Source organism: Pan troglodytes, chromosome 1, assembly GCF_028858775.2.
Source record: "Pan troglodytes isolate AG18354 chromosome 1, NHGRI_mPanTro3-v2.0_pri, whole genome shotgun sequence".
NCBI lineage: Eukaryota > Metazoa > Chordata > Mammalia > Primates > Hominidae > Pan > Pan troglodytes.
This window is the reverse complement of record NC_072398.2, coordinates 231,246,692-231,263,690: the sequence shown is the minus strand read 5'-3', so window position 1 is coordinate 231,263,690 and position 16,999 is coordinate 231,246,692. Positions and strand designations below refer to the sequence as shown.

Genomic DNA, 16,999 nt, shown 5'->3' with positions numbered 1-16,999 from the left:
GAGGTGTGGTGACAAGCACCTGTAGTCCCAGCTACTTGTGAGGCTGAGGCAGGAGGATTGCTTGAGCCCAGGAGGTTGAGGCTGCAGTGAGCCATAATTGCATCACTGCACTCCAGTCTGGGCAAAAGAGTGAGACAGAAGGTTGACTTTTTAATAGAATTTTTCTGTTCACTTGAAGATATGGTCAGGATTGTGGCATATGAAAATTCTTCATAAAATAACTATCTAATCCAATTAATGCTGGAATTGGGAACAGCAGAAGTGTCATCTCAGAGCTACTCACAATGAAAGGTGATGTCTGGGGCTCAGGTGTGTTGAGATCCCCATGCCTGGACTATGGGTGCTGAGTGGGATTTACTTGTCCATCCATTTTCTATATTCCAGCACTGGGAAACTAGGGTTTATCCATCTTGGTAAGATGTCATTTAAATTCCACTTCGCAAGAACCACAAATGGAAGAAAGGCCATGAAACCGCAGGACAGTACTTGTTCTCAAGGGAATCTTCAGCTTAGGTGGCTCTGTAAAAGAGAAATTACATTGTTGAAAAATCGTCGCAGGTCAGGTGAGGTGGCTCATACCTATAATCCCAGCCCACTGGGAGACTAAGGCAGGAGGATTCCGTGAGGCCAGGAGTTCAAGACCAGCCTGAGCAACACAGTGAAACCTCATCTCTACAAAAAATTAGAAAATGAACTGGGTGCAGTAAAACATTCGTATAGTCCCAGCTACTCTGGAGGCTGAAATAGGAGGATCGCTTGAGCCCAGGAAGTGGAAGCTGCAGTGAGCTCTGATCTCACCACTGCACTCCAGCCTCGGTGACAGAGTGAGACCCTGTCTCAAGATACACACAAACACACACACAAACACACACACACACACACACACCCAATCTCTGTCCAGCCTTGACTAATCAAAAGGGCCTTCTGGTTACAGAAGAGGTATGCTCTTTTGAGAGACCAGCAAGCTTGTTCACAGACTTTTCCTCATCCTCTGCTTAGTTTTCCAAGAACCCTCACCGCGGAAATGGAGTCTCTGGGAAAATGACCTAAATCTTTGGGTTACCAGGGGAGAAATATGCCTCCTTTGTCAATTAATAAATGGAACATCTGCCTTAAAATCCAGGGAGTTCTGCTAGAATGAATCACTCCCTAAGACTCTGACCAATGCATGGAACATGAAAAACTGAAGTTTAACTGGGCGCGGTGGATCACGCCTGTAATCCCAGCACTTTGGGAGGCTGAGGCGGGTGGATCACCTGAGGTCAAAAGTTCTAGATCAGCCTGGCCAACATGGTGAAACCCCGTCTCTACTAAAAATACAAAAATTAGTTAGGCATGGTGGTGGACACCTGTAATCCGAGCTACTCGCGAGGCTGAGGCAGGAAAATCGCTTGAACCCGGAAGGCGGAGGTTGCAGTTACTTCTAGAAGAATTTCCATTAGCCCTTTGAAATCCTTCAACATTCATGAAGGCCAAAGAGTTTTCACCTAATTTAATCTGATGGGTATGTGACCAGAGTCTTTCTAGGGAATAGAGACTCCCAAACAGTTCAACTGGGAAGTGAGGAGAGAATTTATTACTCAAAATCAAAGGGAAATAAAAAGAGGCCAACATAGAATGTCATTATTCTTTCTTGGCGGGGAATGGATTCCAGAGTCATTCTGTGACCTTTACATGACCTCCTTATTAGCATCTAAAAGCTTCCAGTGTAGGATGCAGCCAGCTAGGTTCTCTTCTAATGTAATAAAATTTGCTTCGGCAAATCTTATGCAGAGCCATCTCCAGGCTCCAGAAACAATAGGCCATAAATTACTGGATCTCCCATTTGATACAATGAAGCATGAGCACGGTCCTGAATGACTCCTCTACATACTACTCTGGGTGGCTTGAAGTGAATTTGATACAAGAACTGGAGCGAGCACAAAGCAGAGCTAGATCTAGGATTAATGTGCTTGGACCCAGCTCCTCACTACTCACCTATGAGTCTAGTTCCAGAACCCAAGTAGAGGATGGGGAAACAAGGCTCCTGACTTTTTTTCCCTAATGTCTGCATCTCTTTCACATTTCTTATCTCCTTGCAAAGAAACTAAACAGGCTCAACTGAAATAACTAAATGATTAAACCCTATACAGAGAATCTCCAAAGACTGACAAAATATCATTCAAGACTGTTACACAGACAACCTTGAGGATGACTTGATGTACCAGTGATCTACAATATTTGGGATCATTCCAAATTCCCATCAAGGATCTGCCTATATCAACAAAGGAGCCAAGGACCAACCATTCAAATGGGCCCTGCTGCCAAGCCTTTTTTTTTTTTTTTTTTACAATGCCATCTCTTCATATTGTTCCATTTAACAAAACTGCAGCACTTCATCTATGCTTAAGTCCCTTGGCCAATGGTACAGAGTCAGAGTATGCTACTCCCTAGCAGGAAATCAACAGGATGACCTACTAAACACCATTCAGAAGATGCTAAGACCCATGAATTGCAACAGGAAAGAAAAGACAGAGAATTAGTCAGACAGGTACATGCTGTGCCAAAAATGCACTACAGCCCCCACCCAATTCTGCCTAATCCTAGCTGGGCTGACACCAACCTGATGAGACAGGCCTATAAGATCTCAAACTAAAACAGAAACTCCTGAACTGGGTTCTTTCGAGCCCAGGAAGCAGCAGTAACTCATTAAAGAACAGATAAGTTCTTAAGGTGAGGGAGAGTTTCAGATAAATGGAATGCTGGTAGAACACAGGGCCCAAAGGAGCAAAAGTTAACCTAAGCCCAGGTAGAACCTTGTTTACTAGAGTATTAGGCATGGGTTGGGGCAACTATTCTAACCAGAGAAACTGGCTTCAGTGAGGGCAAGTTGGCAATCCAAGGTATAGCATGCATAGGGCTGGCAAAATTCAGGGTGACTGAAGCAAAAGCTTCAGAACCAGAAAGACCACATCTGGGGGTAGAGCACAAAACTCTCAAGAGATGAATCTTTGTAAGAGTGAGGCAGAACTATATAGCAGTTTTAGGAGATCTGTTGGTGCCCAGCAAGAGCTCCAAATGGGCTATATGCAGGGATGCAGGCTGTAGTCTCAGGAGAGGAGGTTCACAAAAGTCATTCAGTCCAAGACCTCAAACTGTGTTCTCTACTAAAAGGAATCAAGGTTCCCTAGAGAAATGGCTGACTCCATGTATGGTGCAGTATATTGATCCTGGAACATCTTTTTTTGCCAGAAAGGAAGGAAGCCATCAAAGTCCAACAGGATCACGTCAAAAAGACATGAAAGTCAACCTGAAGAGATAATTATTAACCTAGATGAGACAATGTAAGCATCCAAAACAATAAAGACTGCAATGGCCTGAAATACATCAAATGCAAACAATAATCTATGAGTTCATAATGGTACTCAGAAAAAAAAAATACTGGTCATTAGAGGGAAGGTTACTAGGTCACTAATTTACTACTCTGAAAAGTGACTTAAGATGAGAGGTACGGTGGAGAATTAGCTATTTATTCCATCTTTCCTGTACAAACATAAATTTTTAGGGAGATTGAAGCAGACAAAACAAATCTGGAAAAATGGAGGTAACTGCTTAATCTGCGGGTTGGGTGCATGGAGGGTCAACATATTTCTTTTGTGTATATTTGAACCCCCTACAAAAAAAGCACAAGACAGAATGTGAGCCAAGCAGCTTAGGGTTTAGGCAAGGCTTCTGCCTACAAGAGACACTAGGATATGAGGGGTAGTTTTAGCCCTAATGGGCTGAGCCAACTGGAGGTATATAGGGAAGTGCTAAATTGCACAGGTATCATGTTGCCCAGCACTTGATCAAATCCTAGATCCTAGGTCTGCTTGGTAGCATGCTTCCTAGGTAGTGGATCTGAGGCTACCTATAGAACTTCCTTTGCAGTCATAATTCGCTCAGAAACTACAAAAGTGCTTGCTCTTGAAAATGGGGTCTTTGTCCATTTCATGATTCTATAAAAGAATACCACAGACTGCATAATTTATAAAAAGGAAAAAAGGAAGGAAAGAAAAAAGGAAGGAAGGAGGGAAGGAGGGAAAAAGGGAAGGAGGGAAGGAAAGGAAGGAAGGGAAAGAAGGAAAGGAAGGAAGGGAAAGAGAGAAAGAGGGAAGGAGGAAGGGAGGGAAGGAGGGAGGGAGGGAGAGAGAGAGGGAGGGAGGGGAAGGGAAGAAAAGGGAGGAGAAGGGAAAGGAGGAAGAAAAGGAAAGGAAAGGAATAAATTTTATTTCTTAACAGTTCTGGATGTTAGGAAGTCCAAGGTTGAGGGGCCTGCATCTGGTAAGGGTCTTCTTGCTGCATCATCCCACTACAGAAGGCAGAAGGAAAAGAGAGTGCAAGAAAGCAAGAGGGCAAAAGGGGCTGAACTCTGTTTTATAATAAGCCCACTCTGTGATTACTAATCTATTACCACAATAACAACACTAACTCATTCATGAAGGCTATTTTATAAGGCCCCACATCCCAACTGTTGCATTGAGGATTGAGTTTCCAGCACATAAACTTTGGGGGACACATTTAAACCATAGCAGAGCACTTAGGTTAATTCAACTAAGAGGAGCTGGGAAAATCAAAGGCATGAGAAAGACAGCAAAAGCTAGCAGAGAGAAATGCATAGGTTAAGGAAAAAAGTCACAGTGAATCCTGTAGTGCAGGCTACTTTATCAAAAGCACCTAAAAAAGATCTCATTAACTCCCCCAGCTCACCTCCACCCACATCTAAAGAGCCACACACAGCACCACCAAAGGCAGCACGATGAGAACAGCATTCTCCTCAACAGACAAGCTGGGAGTATCTAGACACCTGACCTCAATAGCTCCAGAACAGCCCTAAAACATTTCCTCCCTAACCATCACTCAAGTCACCAGCTTGGAAAGTATTAAGAAAACCCGAATCCTGACACACCACTATGAAACAACTTAAAACAGCAGAGAACAACCCATTTAAACAGCAATGCCAGCTGTTGGGAAAAAAAGGAACAATGAGTAGAGGAGAAACAGACCTCTCGGGGTCCACCAAGACCCAGTCTCTCAGCTTCAGCACTTTTAAATGCAGAATCCATACCCCTCTGGGGCCTGTGGAGCTCCACAAGGCATGTTGTCGTCAAAGATAAATAAGCAGGCAAGCTGGCTAGAAAACCACTAAGGGTATTATTCTTTAAAGAATCTTTATAGGGTCAAAGAGGAATGGGTCTTAACTGGCTATGTGAACTCCCCACAGATTCTGAGGATGATGTCAGTATCCCTTTCCAGATGTGTTTAACACTTTGCAGTCACTTGTATTCCTGCCACTGAGTGCCAGTGCTTTGCTAATTTGAACTGATTCCAGCTCACGCTGACCCCAGCTCCCTGGATGTTACCATTAGCCAAGACTGTCACCCATACTGTACCCTTTCAAAGACTCCTAGAAACAGCTCTTCACCTACTCTTCCAAGACAAGTAAAAATGTCTGCCAAAGAAATGGGGAAAAAAGATTCAGAGAGTGAAAACAATTAATATACTAACAAGAGAGCAAAAAGCAAAGGGGGAGGAGAAACTAGGAAAATCATAGATGGGCTCTTACCTATTTCCAAAGCTGGGCTAATGTCCTTTTGCTTGTGTCTGAATAAGGCACCAATTTTAAGCTGCTAATGAAAAAAAGAAAAAGAGAAAGAAGCAGGCCCAGGCTGGGCGCAGTGGCTCATGCCTGTAATCCCAGCACTTTGGGAGGCCGAGGCGGGTGGATCACCCAAGGTCAGGAGTTCTAGACCAGCCTGGTCAACATGGTGAAACACCATCTCTACTAAAAATACAAAAAATTAGCGAGGCATGGTGGCACATGCCTGTAAATCCAGCTACTCAGGAGGCTGAGGCAGGAGAATTGCTTGAACCTGGAAGGCAGAGAATGCGGTTACCTGAGATCATGCCATTGCCCTCAAGCCACGGCAATGAGAACAAAATTCGGTAAAAACAAAACAAAACAAAACAAAACCACCATAAAATAACTCAGACTTAATTAAATACAACCCTAGAATGACTAAAGATGGATTACACATAACAGAGATAACAATCCAATAAGAATCCAGGCATCTTACCTTTTAATAACAAAAAAAATCCTTTCCTTCGAAAGTAACATCCTCTCAAGGCCAGGAATTCCATTAGTAGAAATCCTTCCTAAAAAACAAAATTCCTGGCCAGGCATGGGTTCACGTCTGTAATCTCAGCACTCTGGGAGGCCGAGGCGGGAAGATCACTTGATGTCAGGAGTCGAGGCGGGAAGATCACTTGACGTCAGGAGTTCGAGACTGGCCCGGCCAACATGGTGAAACCCCATCTCCACTAAAAATACAAAAATTAGCCTGCTGTGGTGGTGGGCACCTGTAATCCCAGCAACTTGGGAGGCTAAGGCAGGAGAATTTCTTGAACCCAGGAGGCAGAGGTTGCAGTGACCAGCAAGGTTGTGCCATTGCACCCCAGCCTGGGCGATAAGAGTGAAAACTCCATCTCAAAAAAAAAAAAAAAAAAATTCCTTTGGGAAGGCCTTCTACATAAAAATCTTCAACATGAGACTGGAAAAAAGGGTATGGGATCATCACCAGACCTTTGGCTTTTACAGCTCGAGCTATAAGAACAAAAAGAAAAAGGGGTATCATTTAAACACAGTATGTAGAAAAGAATAATTATTGAATCTGTACTGGTCTTTAACTTTTACACTTTGATCTTTAATTCTGTTATTGTGATTGAGTCCAAAGAAAAATAGTATGAGTAAAATAAAAAGAACACCAAAAATGCTAATATTCTGTTTACCAAAGTCTGTAGTGAAATATCCCATTAAATCCAAGTGCAGTGACACACCCATAATCCCAAGCACTTTGGGAGGCTGAGGCGGGTGAATCTCCTGAAGTCAGGAGTTCAAGGCCAGCCTGGCCAACATGGTGAAACCCCAACTCTACTACAAATACAAAAATTAGGCAGGCGTGGTGGCAGAGGCCTGTAATCCCAGCTACTTAGGAGGCTGAGGCAGGGAGAATTGCTTGAACCCAGGAGGTGAGCTTGCCATGAGCTGAGATCATACCACTGCACTCCAGCGTGGGCGACAGAACAAAACTTCAACCTCCAAAAAAAAGAAAAAAAAAAAAACAGCTAGCAGGTGACATTTGCTATGGGGAGACTAGGGATATGATCTTGCTGCAATCCTTCCATTTTAGTAAATCTAAACAGTGTGAATCCATTCTGTTTCGTCCCCACTCCACTCCAGAGCCAAAACAAGAAAATCAATTATATTTCTAGTTCTTTAAAAACATATCTAACTAAATCATCTAATTAAAAGATAATATGCATGGTTCCATACTCTAAAAGAAAACTTATGTCCTGCATATCATGGACATTTGATGAATGCTTATTCAGTTGACTGGTGTAGACTTCAATAATAACCTGTTCAATGCATTATGCCAGATGAATCTTGCATCTCAAAAGTAGAACAAATATTGTTCTTTCAGTTTTGTCTACCCATAAATGCAATATTTACTAATAAAAAGAAAATGAGTTTATTGCTCTAGAGAGTATGAGAATTTTGACAACATCAATTCTCCTGTCCTAGGACATAATTAATACTTAGAGGCATACTATTTCATGTGGAAGCTACCATTAAATCAATGTTAAGTGTTAATTACCTCACATAATCTTCTAATCTGACTTAAGACTGAAGACGTACCTCACAAAGTTGATTTATCAAGTTGTAAATCTTCACCTGTTGAATTCATAAGTTCATGTCTGAAAGGTGAGAATACTTAATATTCACTAGGCAATATTCAGCAAAGTAATATCCACTAGTACATATTTAATATTTCATCATGAACTGCGGGTGTGAAGAGAAAAGACAGGCTGGGCACAGTGGCTCACACCTGTAATCCCAGCAGTTGGGGAGGCCGAGGCAGGCAGATCATGAGGTCAGGAGTTCGAGACCAGCCTGGCCAACATGGTAAAACCACGTCTGTACTAAAAGTACAATAATTAGCTGGGCATGGTGGCAGGCACCTGTAATCCCAGCTACTCGGGAGGCTGAGGCAGGAGAATTGCCTGAACCCAGGAGGTGGAGGTTGCAGAAACCATTATCACGCCACTGCATTCCAGCCTGGGCAAGAGAGCAAGATTCTGTCTCAATCAATCAATCAATAAAAATATAAGGAGGAAGCATTTACTGTGTATTTATATGTCTGGTATTATGTGAAGCACTTTACTATCTTATCAAATCTTCGGGACAGATCTTCAGTTCTCATGACCACAAAAGAGGATACTAAAGCTCAGACAGGAGAAGAGACGTGGCCAGCCTGTGTCCCCAGGGCCTATGGTCTTACCACTAGGTTACAGTGTTTCCAGATATCACATGTTGTGAGATTTTTGCTTTAAAATGAACCAAAAAAAAACCAAAGGCGAAAAAGGCATAAGCTATTAAAAAGTGGGAGAAACACTAAGAGAACCTTAAGCATGTAACTAAAAATATTATGGAAATGTTATTGAATTCATTAGCAAATTTAGTGCTAGGTTTTCATTGAGGAGTAGGTTATATTACTCATGATGAAGAAAAATGTTCATTTTAAGTATATTAACATAAATACCATCAATATTGTTTATCATGTTTAAATGTTCACTTAAAGCAATTCAGTTAAAATTCTGCATATCATACAATTTTATAGTTTGCTAGTAGGTTACAAGTAAATAGTCACCCAAATAAAAACATCAGTTTTCCACTGGTTGTTGCTCTTTTTTAGGTGAGTATTTGATGTATACCAACAGAGAGAGGATAATAACAAATCGCTAATTTCTTTCATCACTATATAAAGGTGGCTTCAGGATAGAATAGTATCAGGGCAATGATGAATTTGAAATCTAACATCAATTCAGTGATGCATCAAGATAAAAGTAGAGACAACAGGGGCACCTTGGTGAGTACTGAACATTTTATTTATTTATTTATTTTGAGATGGAGTTTTGCTCTTTTTGCCCAGGCTAGAGTGCAATGGTGCAACCTCGGCTCACCGCAACCTCTGCCTCCTGGGTTCAAGCGATTCTCCTGCCTTGGCCTCCCGAATAGCTGGGATTACAGACATGTGCCACCACACCCGTCTAATTTTGTATTTTTAGTAGAGACGGGGTTTCTCCATGTTGGTCAGGCTGGTCTCGAACTCCCGACCTAGATATCTGCCTGCCTTGGCCTCCCAAAGTGCTGGGATTACAGGTGTGAGCCACCGCGCCCAGATGAATTCCAAATTTAACAAAGCAGACTAAGAGAAACAATTCATTTAAAAAAATAATATTTGGCCAGGCATGGCGGCTCACACCTGTAATCCCAGCACTTTGGGAGGCTGAGGTGAGTGGATCAGGAGGTCAGCAGTTCAAGACCAGCCTAGCCAAGATCATGAAACCCCATCTCTACTAAAAATACAAAAATCAGCCAGGCGTGGTGGCTGGTGCCTGTAATCCTAGCTGCTCGGGAGGCTGAGGCAGAGAACTGCTTGAACCCGGGAGGCGGAGGTTGCAGTGAGCCGAGATCGTGCCACTGCACTCCAGCCTGGGCGACAGAGTGAGGCTCCATCTCAAAAAAAATAAATAAATAATTCAATGAAATCCCTAAGATCCAGGGCTTTCCAATAAATATGTAAATAAATTTCCAATCTCCATACTGAAAGTTTAAAAGAAATGCTAACTAATAACTAAAGAAATACAACTTTTCCTCAGCTTTGCAGCAATCTAGAAACAAAGTGTGTAGACACTACAAAGCACCTTACAAGGAGAAACATGTAAGGATGGCATGACTCGCCGGCAGCCCTGGGCTTGTCCACGGTACCCCCATGATGAACAGTAACTCCATTGTGTAAACGCCCATGAACATAAGATTACAGGATTTTTCCAGTTTAGACATACCATATTTTCTTTCAGACAATTCTTCAGTTTGTTTACGTAGCTCAGCGATACGATGATTCCATTTCTCTGAAAATCAAGCAAAAGTTGCTTCTCAATAACATGTCCCCATGTCAGAGCAGCACTAACGTATAATGACTGATTTCATATATTTTACATTCTAACAGTCCATATCATTTTACTGCTTTCAAGAAAAAATTTCCCCTTTTTGGTGGTTCTTAGAATTGGTTTAATGGGAGACTATTAGAGAAGCTGAAAAGCAGGAGGGCAGAAAAGTTCAATCAAATTAAACACAATAACAGGGAGGTCACAATGAGGCGGTCTCCAGGGGTCTTTTAGCAAACTTCCTAAAACATGTCTCAGCTGTGTGAAATAAGACTTTACAGCAGCCGGGTGCAGTGGTGCAGGCCTGTAATCCCAGCACTTTGGCAGCAGAGGCAGGTGGATCGCTTTGAGCTCAGGGCAACATAGCCAAAACCCCCCTCCCTAGCCCCAACCCCACCCCGTCCCTACCAAAAATACAAAACAGCAGGGCATGGTGGCGGGCGCCTGTAGTCCCAGCTACTCAGGAGGCTGAGGCAGGAGAATCACCCGAACCCAGGAGGCAGACATTGCAGTGAGCCAAGATCACGCCACTGCCAGCCTGGATGACAGAGCAAGACTCCACCTCAAAAAAAACAAAAACAAAAACACAAGGTTAAGAGGGACCCCCGACCTTACACATACAAGTTTAAGAGGGACCCCTAAGCAAAAAATGCCAACCCTTTTCCTCCCAATCATTGAAACACCAGGAGGGTGTAACAGTTTTGCAGCCTAGCTGTAGCAGGCTGATGCCCCCAAGATGCCCATATCCTAATCCCGGGAACTGGTGAACATGACCTTATATGGCAAAAGGGGCTTTGCAGATATAATGAAGTTAAGGGTCTTTGGCTTTTGGGGTTGATGTACTCACTCGGATCCTTGTAAGAGCAGAGCAGGTGATGGAGAGGGTGGGAGGTGTAGTGACAGAAGCAGGAAACTCCAGTCATTCGAGACGGGCAGCACAAGCTGAGGAGTGCAGGCCACCTCTACGGCCAGGAAACGGATTCTCCCGCAGAGCCTCGGAAGCCACCGACCCTGCTCCCACCTTGACTCAGTAGGACTTACTGTAGAATTCTGGCCTTCAGACCTGTAAGGGAATACATTTTGGTTGTTTTAAGTCACTAAGTGTGTGGTAATTTGTTGCAGCAGCCACAGGAAACTAGTATTGTAGTGAAGCCTCAAAACCCCCCTGAAGGGGCTGGGCTCAGTGGCTCATGCCTGTAATCCCAGCACTTTGGGAGGCCGAGATGGGTGGATCACTTGAGGTCAGGAGTTCGAGACCAGCCCAGCCAACATGGTGAAATGCCATCTATACAAAAAATACAAAAACTAGCCGGGCATGGTGGCACATGCCTGTAATCTCAGCTACTCAGGAGGCTGAGACAGGAGAATTGTTTCAACCCAGTGGGGCGGAGGTTGCAGTGAACTGAGATTCCACCACTGCACTCCAGCCTGGGTGACAGAGCGACGCTCCATCTCGAAAACAAAACAAAACAAAAAAACCCCACCTGAAGGTTTCCAGTTCTGCCAGCAGTCTCCCACCCAACCCCCAGAAGCAGACATTCCATTGCTGTGGGCCATGGACAGGCAGAAGGAAGCACCTCCTCATGGCAGAGGCCTACCCAGGAGAAACCCAAGGGAAGGCACTGCTGGGCTGGCCCCTCTCTGCTAAGGCCATATTCTGTTTTTTTTTTTGAGGCCAGTTTCACTCTGTCTCCCAGACTGGAGTGCAGGGGCACAATCTCGGCTCACTTCAACCTCTGCCTCCCCAGTTCAAGCGATTCTCCTGCCTCAGTCTCCTGAGTAGCTGGGATTACAGGAGTGTAGCATGCCTAGCTAATTTTTGTATTTCTAGTAGAGATGCGGTTTTGCCATGTTGCCCAGGCTGGACTCGAACTCCTTGCCTCAAGTAGTCCACCTGTCTCAGCCCCGCAAAGTGCTGGTATTACAGGAGTGAGCCACTGCACCCAGCATTTGCCAAGACCTTTGATGGCAGGCTTCCTCCAGGTGATCAGTCCTTGTCTGGTCTGGCTCTGCCCCACTCTCCTTCTCACCTAGTTGGAATCCCTGGCTACTTTTCAGTAGAGGAGAGTGTGTACCCCAATCCCAGCTTGGTTCAGATCTGCATTTAACTCATGGAACCTGGCTGCTCCCCAGGTCCTGAAGAAAAAAACGGTCTCTCTGTGGGTATGATAAAGGATGGGCCTGTCCCCAGGACCCTGTGAGAGGGAAGCCCAATGTCCCACCAGGTTGGCAGGGCTGGGGAAGGGAAAGTGTTATGGCAGCCCCAAGAAAAAAAAGAGGCAGCAGAGGGAGCAGGACAGCGCTCACATGGAACTCATGCCACTGCCTGAGTGAGGGGAGGGAGGAGTGCACGCCAGTGACGTCAGGGGGCAGAGAGGCGCAGTTCCAGGGCAGCTTTCCCCCTCACTTCCTGCCATGTTACTCTGATCGCCTCCAGGTGAGCCTGCCCACTTTGTGCCCAGGGGCCTGTAGAAAACCACAGCTCCCCATGGTTATGGCCCCAGGAGTGGGGCAGAGCAGGGAGGAGTCCTGGACAGAGGAGAGGCAGGGGCAGGAGGGAGTAGGCCTCAAACTCCAGGAGGGGGCCCTTCTCATGGGTCCTGCTTTCTGGCTTCTCCTTCCTTACCCCTGGGCTGATCACTTGGGGAAGAACTGAGACAAAGTTTCTCACCCTCAGGCCCAAAGGGTTTAATTACTGGGCCCTTAGGGAGGTGTGAGCCCCCTGAAAGGATGCAAGGTTTTGTTTTGTTTTTTGAGACAGAGTTTCGCTCCTGTCGCCCAGGCTGGAGTGCAGTGGCGTGATCTCACCACACTACAACCTGCGCCTCCCAGGTTCAAGTGATTCTCCTGCCTCAGCCTCTGGAGTAGCTGGGATTACAGGTGGCTGCCACCACGCCTGGCTAATTTTTTGTATTTTTAGTAGAGACAGGGTTTCGCCATGTTGGGCAGGCTGGTCTTGAACTCCTGACCTCAGGTGATCCGACTGGCTCCGCCTCCCAAAGTTCTGGGATTACATGAGCCACTGTGCTTGGCCACGACGAAAGGTTTTGTGTGGAAAGCATGTACATGCCTTTCTGGGAAAACAGTCCACAGCTCTCATTCTCAGCAGGCTTCACGGTCAGAAAAGGTTAGAACTCTTGCTACAGAGCTGTGGAAGCAGCCAGGTGAGGGGCTTGCCAAGGGCACTCTGGGCACTACCTGGGCACTCTCGAGCCCATCATCCCCTAGGCAGGCTGCACTGCTTGGTATTTGCAGAGCTGAGGGGGTGGGGCATGTGGGGACTGTGAAATCGCCCTGAGATGACCCACAGTCCTCAGCTGGGAAGTGAGCGCTGCATCTCCTGCAGCGTCCTCCATCCCTAGAGCCATGGGGCCAGGAGAACTGGCCCTTGCAGCAAGTGAAAAGCCTATTATTGATTCCCTCCCTAGCCATGTAGACAGTGCACCAAGACACTCATATCAGGTAAATGCCTTGTTCTCTGTTACCAAGGTAACCAGTAGGCATTCCCAGATACAGCGAAGGTCCTCACACCAAGATATGCACCTGGCCACCTGAGGAAAGAGAAAGGACTATCTGAGGGGATGGAGCTGAGCTGGGTGTGGAGTGGTCCTTGTGGGTCTTGGAGAGTGGGAGGGGGAGCAGCATGAGCCAGGCCTCGAGGCAGAAGGACAACCAGGAGACAGCCTGGAAAAAGTGCTAGACCCACAAGGGCTCAAGGCTGGCCAGAGGGGAGGTGGGATAGGCTGCAAAGTCCTGAGGTCTGAAGATTGGCCCTGGCAGGAAGAAACCAGGTAAGGTGGGGTGTTACCTACACCCTCGGGGCCAGATGCAGGCCAGAGCCAGCCAATTACCAGGCCCTTAGGGAGGTGTGAGCCCCTTGAAATGATGCAAGCTTTTTTGTTTTTGTTTTGGAGACGGAGTTTCGCTCTTGTCGCACAGGCTGGCACCTTTGCCCAGAGCAGGCACCAAGACTTCTGGCTCTGGGTGTGACCTCAGTCTGGGTAAAAGCCCCAGCCCCCACCAGGACCACCTACCCCCTAGACTACTTCAGGTGCTGAGCCCAAGCCAGGGGCAGGAAGCTAAACTGATGCCTAGGGTAATCCCAACAAACTCCCTGGTTCCCCGCAGCTATGGGGCTGACAGGGAATTACAGCCCAAACCCCAGATGCTGGCTCTCAAACTAACACTGAGCCCTCAGTGCCCACAGGGAGATACAATCAGCGCACTTTCCAGATGGGGAAATGGGATCAGAGAAGTGCAACAGCCTTGCGCAATGCCCCAGACCAGGGCTCCAGGCCCACAGTGTTCTTTTGTCACTGTGTTCAGAGGGCAGCAGCTGCTGTGATGTACCCACCTGAGCCTGGCAGCTTTCTCCAACTTTGGAAGCCCAGGAGCATGGCCCCTGTCCACAGATGCACCTGGCATGAGGCGTGCCCAGAGGGACAGAGGCAGATGAGTTTCGTCTCCTCCACTGGATTGTGAGGGCCTAGAAGGAGACAAGGGTCTGCTTGAGAAGGCAGTGAATAGCGAGCAGCCTGAGGCAGTGCCCCTCTGGATGGATGCGCAGTGCCTGGATGGAACCTGGCTCAGACAGAGCTCAGTTCTGCAGGTCCCTGAGGCATGGAGAGTTCACAGCTACCAAGTGTAGGAGTCTGGATTCAAAGCCAACGGCGTGACTCCAAAGTCCCTGCCCTAGCCCCTGGACCACCCTTGCAGGCCCATCAGATGCCCAGGCCAGCAGCACAGCCGGCCAAGACCAGGGAAACTTGGGGAGCCTCAGAGCACCCCCAGGTATTCCAACCTAATCCTGGTACCCCGCCTCTCACCACCCTTCTTCCTGCTTTAACCTCAACCCCTACACAAAGCCTGGGCCACTTAATGTGGCATCAAACAGATGCCTCAATAAATCAGTCTAATCTTGAAAAATAAAAAGACTTAACAGATATACAACTGCACGTTAGAATGCTAAAGACAATAAACATATAACAACTTAAAGTACATATAAATTCAATATATATCCAATCATTGTAACTATGACACAGTAGAATATTAAAATACTATTTTCAAAATGTATACAAGCTTAATGTTCTATGTATTCAAACTATTTATTCAAAATACAAATCATCAACATAAATTGCCACTAATATTCAGTCCCTTCACAGGACACATGATTCACTGGGAGTTAATTAGCAGCTGGCAGGCAGTGACACACAGCAAAAATGAAAACCAAGAGGTGAAATAGTTCTGAAATAAAGGTTTTAAAGCTAACAGAAATCACTGAATTACTAAGTCATTAGCACTAATTTTGAGCCAACTAACTAATTAATATGAGATGATACAATGTCCTATACTTTGGTAAATACAGACTATGTTTAAACAATGTCTGTAACGTGACTTGTAAAATGCTCCTGGCTTTACAAAGATGTGATTAAGATGTAGTAACACATGCTAAACCACTTCCCCCTGCAGAGCATGTGGTAACTTTCATCAGTCACATTGAGAGTCCAGAAGATAAAGGAAAAGGTCATGGATTTCGCTGAGAACTTACCAGAGTTGAACTCCCTCATTTTCCGTTCCCCAGCATTGGCGGGTTCTGGGACTGGTGGCTGTGGTGGCTCGTTGGTCTTTGTCTCTTAGAAGGTGGGGAATAATCATCATCTTGAAAAAGAAAAAATGGTCATTACTGAAGGAACCATCTTAGGTTACAGCCACCTCTGGGTCAATTCCCAACATTCAAAAGCTGAGCAGGGCTTTAAAGCTATCTTATTAATAATTATTTCTGTATTGCGAACTTCAGCATACTTTTTTCTAGTTACATTTGAAATGTTATTCTTTTGGGATGTGCTCAAGTGAGTACTGCTTTTTCCTCTGCCTTGCTTCATTACTTTTTAGTTTCCTTCATTTGAATCATCATTGTAAGTCTCCCCTTCTCCTCAAATAACTTTCAAATTGCTGCCAAGAACTATGTTCTATCTTAAGGCTTTTGAGAAAAAACTTTCAATGAAGATAGCCTCGTAAAGTTATACAAATATAGAAGGAACGGGATAAAATAAAGCTTAGATTGGAAAAAAATATTTAAGATTATACAAAATTCACGCGTAAACAAGGGAAGCTGAGTAATTGTATGTTCAAATACTTTTAACAAGTGCAAAACATGTAGGCTTAAAGAAATAGAGCTGGCCAGGCATGGTGGTTCACGCCTGTAATTCCAACAGTTTGGGAGGCCGAGGCAGGCAGATAACTTGAGGTCAGGAATTAGAGACCAGCCTGGCCAACAGAATGAAACCCTCTCTCGACTAAAAATACAAAAATTAGGCCAGGAGTGATGGCTCATGCCTGTGATCCCAGCACTTTGAGAGGCCGAGGTGAGTAGATCACCTGAGGTCAGGAGTTTGAGACCAGCCTAACCAACATAGAGAAACCCCGTCTCTACTAAAACTACAACACTAGCCAGATGTGGTGGAACATGCCTGTAATCCCAGCTACTCGGGAGGCTGAGGCAGGAGAATCCCTTGAACCCGAAAGGCAAAGATTGTGGTGAGCCAAGATTGTGCCATTGCACTCCAGCCTGGGCAAAAACAGCGAAACTCCCTCTCAAAAACAAAAAAAAGAAAAAATTAGCCAGGCGTGGTGGCGCATGCCTGTAATCCCAGCTACTTGGGAGGCTGAGGCAGGAGAATCGCTTGAACCCAGGAGGCTGAAGTTGCGGTGAGCTGAGACTGCACCATTGCACTCCAGCCTGGGTAGCAGAGCAAGACCCTGTCTCAAAAAAAAAAAAAAAAAAAAAAAGAGAGAGAGAGAAAGAAAGAAAGAGGGCTACATTATTTATGAAATAGATACTGTTAACTCAGTCACCAGAAAGCCTGTGTATAAATGAGCAGTGAGATATTCAAGCACAGCACACACACACTTCTCAGGACAGCTGTCGTGAGAGTTCCGTGCTCATTTCCTTCTGGATACATCAGCAACTCAC

At 45.4% G+C, this 16,999-nt stretch overlaps 1 pseudogene; it reads right to left on the bottom strand.

The window, feature by feature from the left end:
* Positions 1-9,990, bottom strand: part of LOC112204119 (putative uncharacterized protein FLJ46235) — a 42,766-nt pseudogene extending 32,776 nt beyond the window's left edge.
* Positions 9,991-16,999: the final 7,009 nt, after the last annotated feature.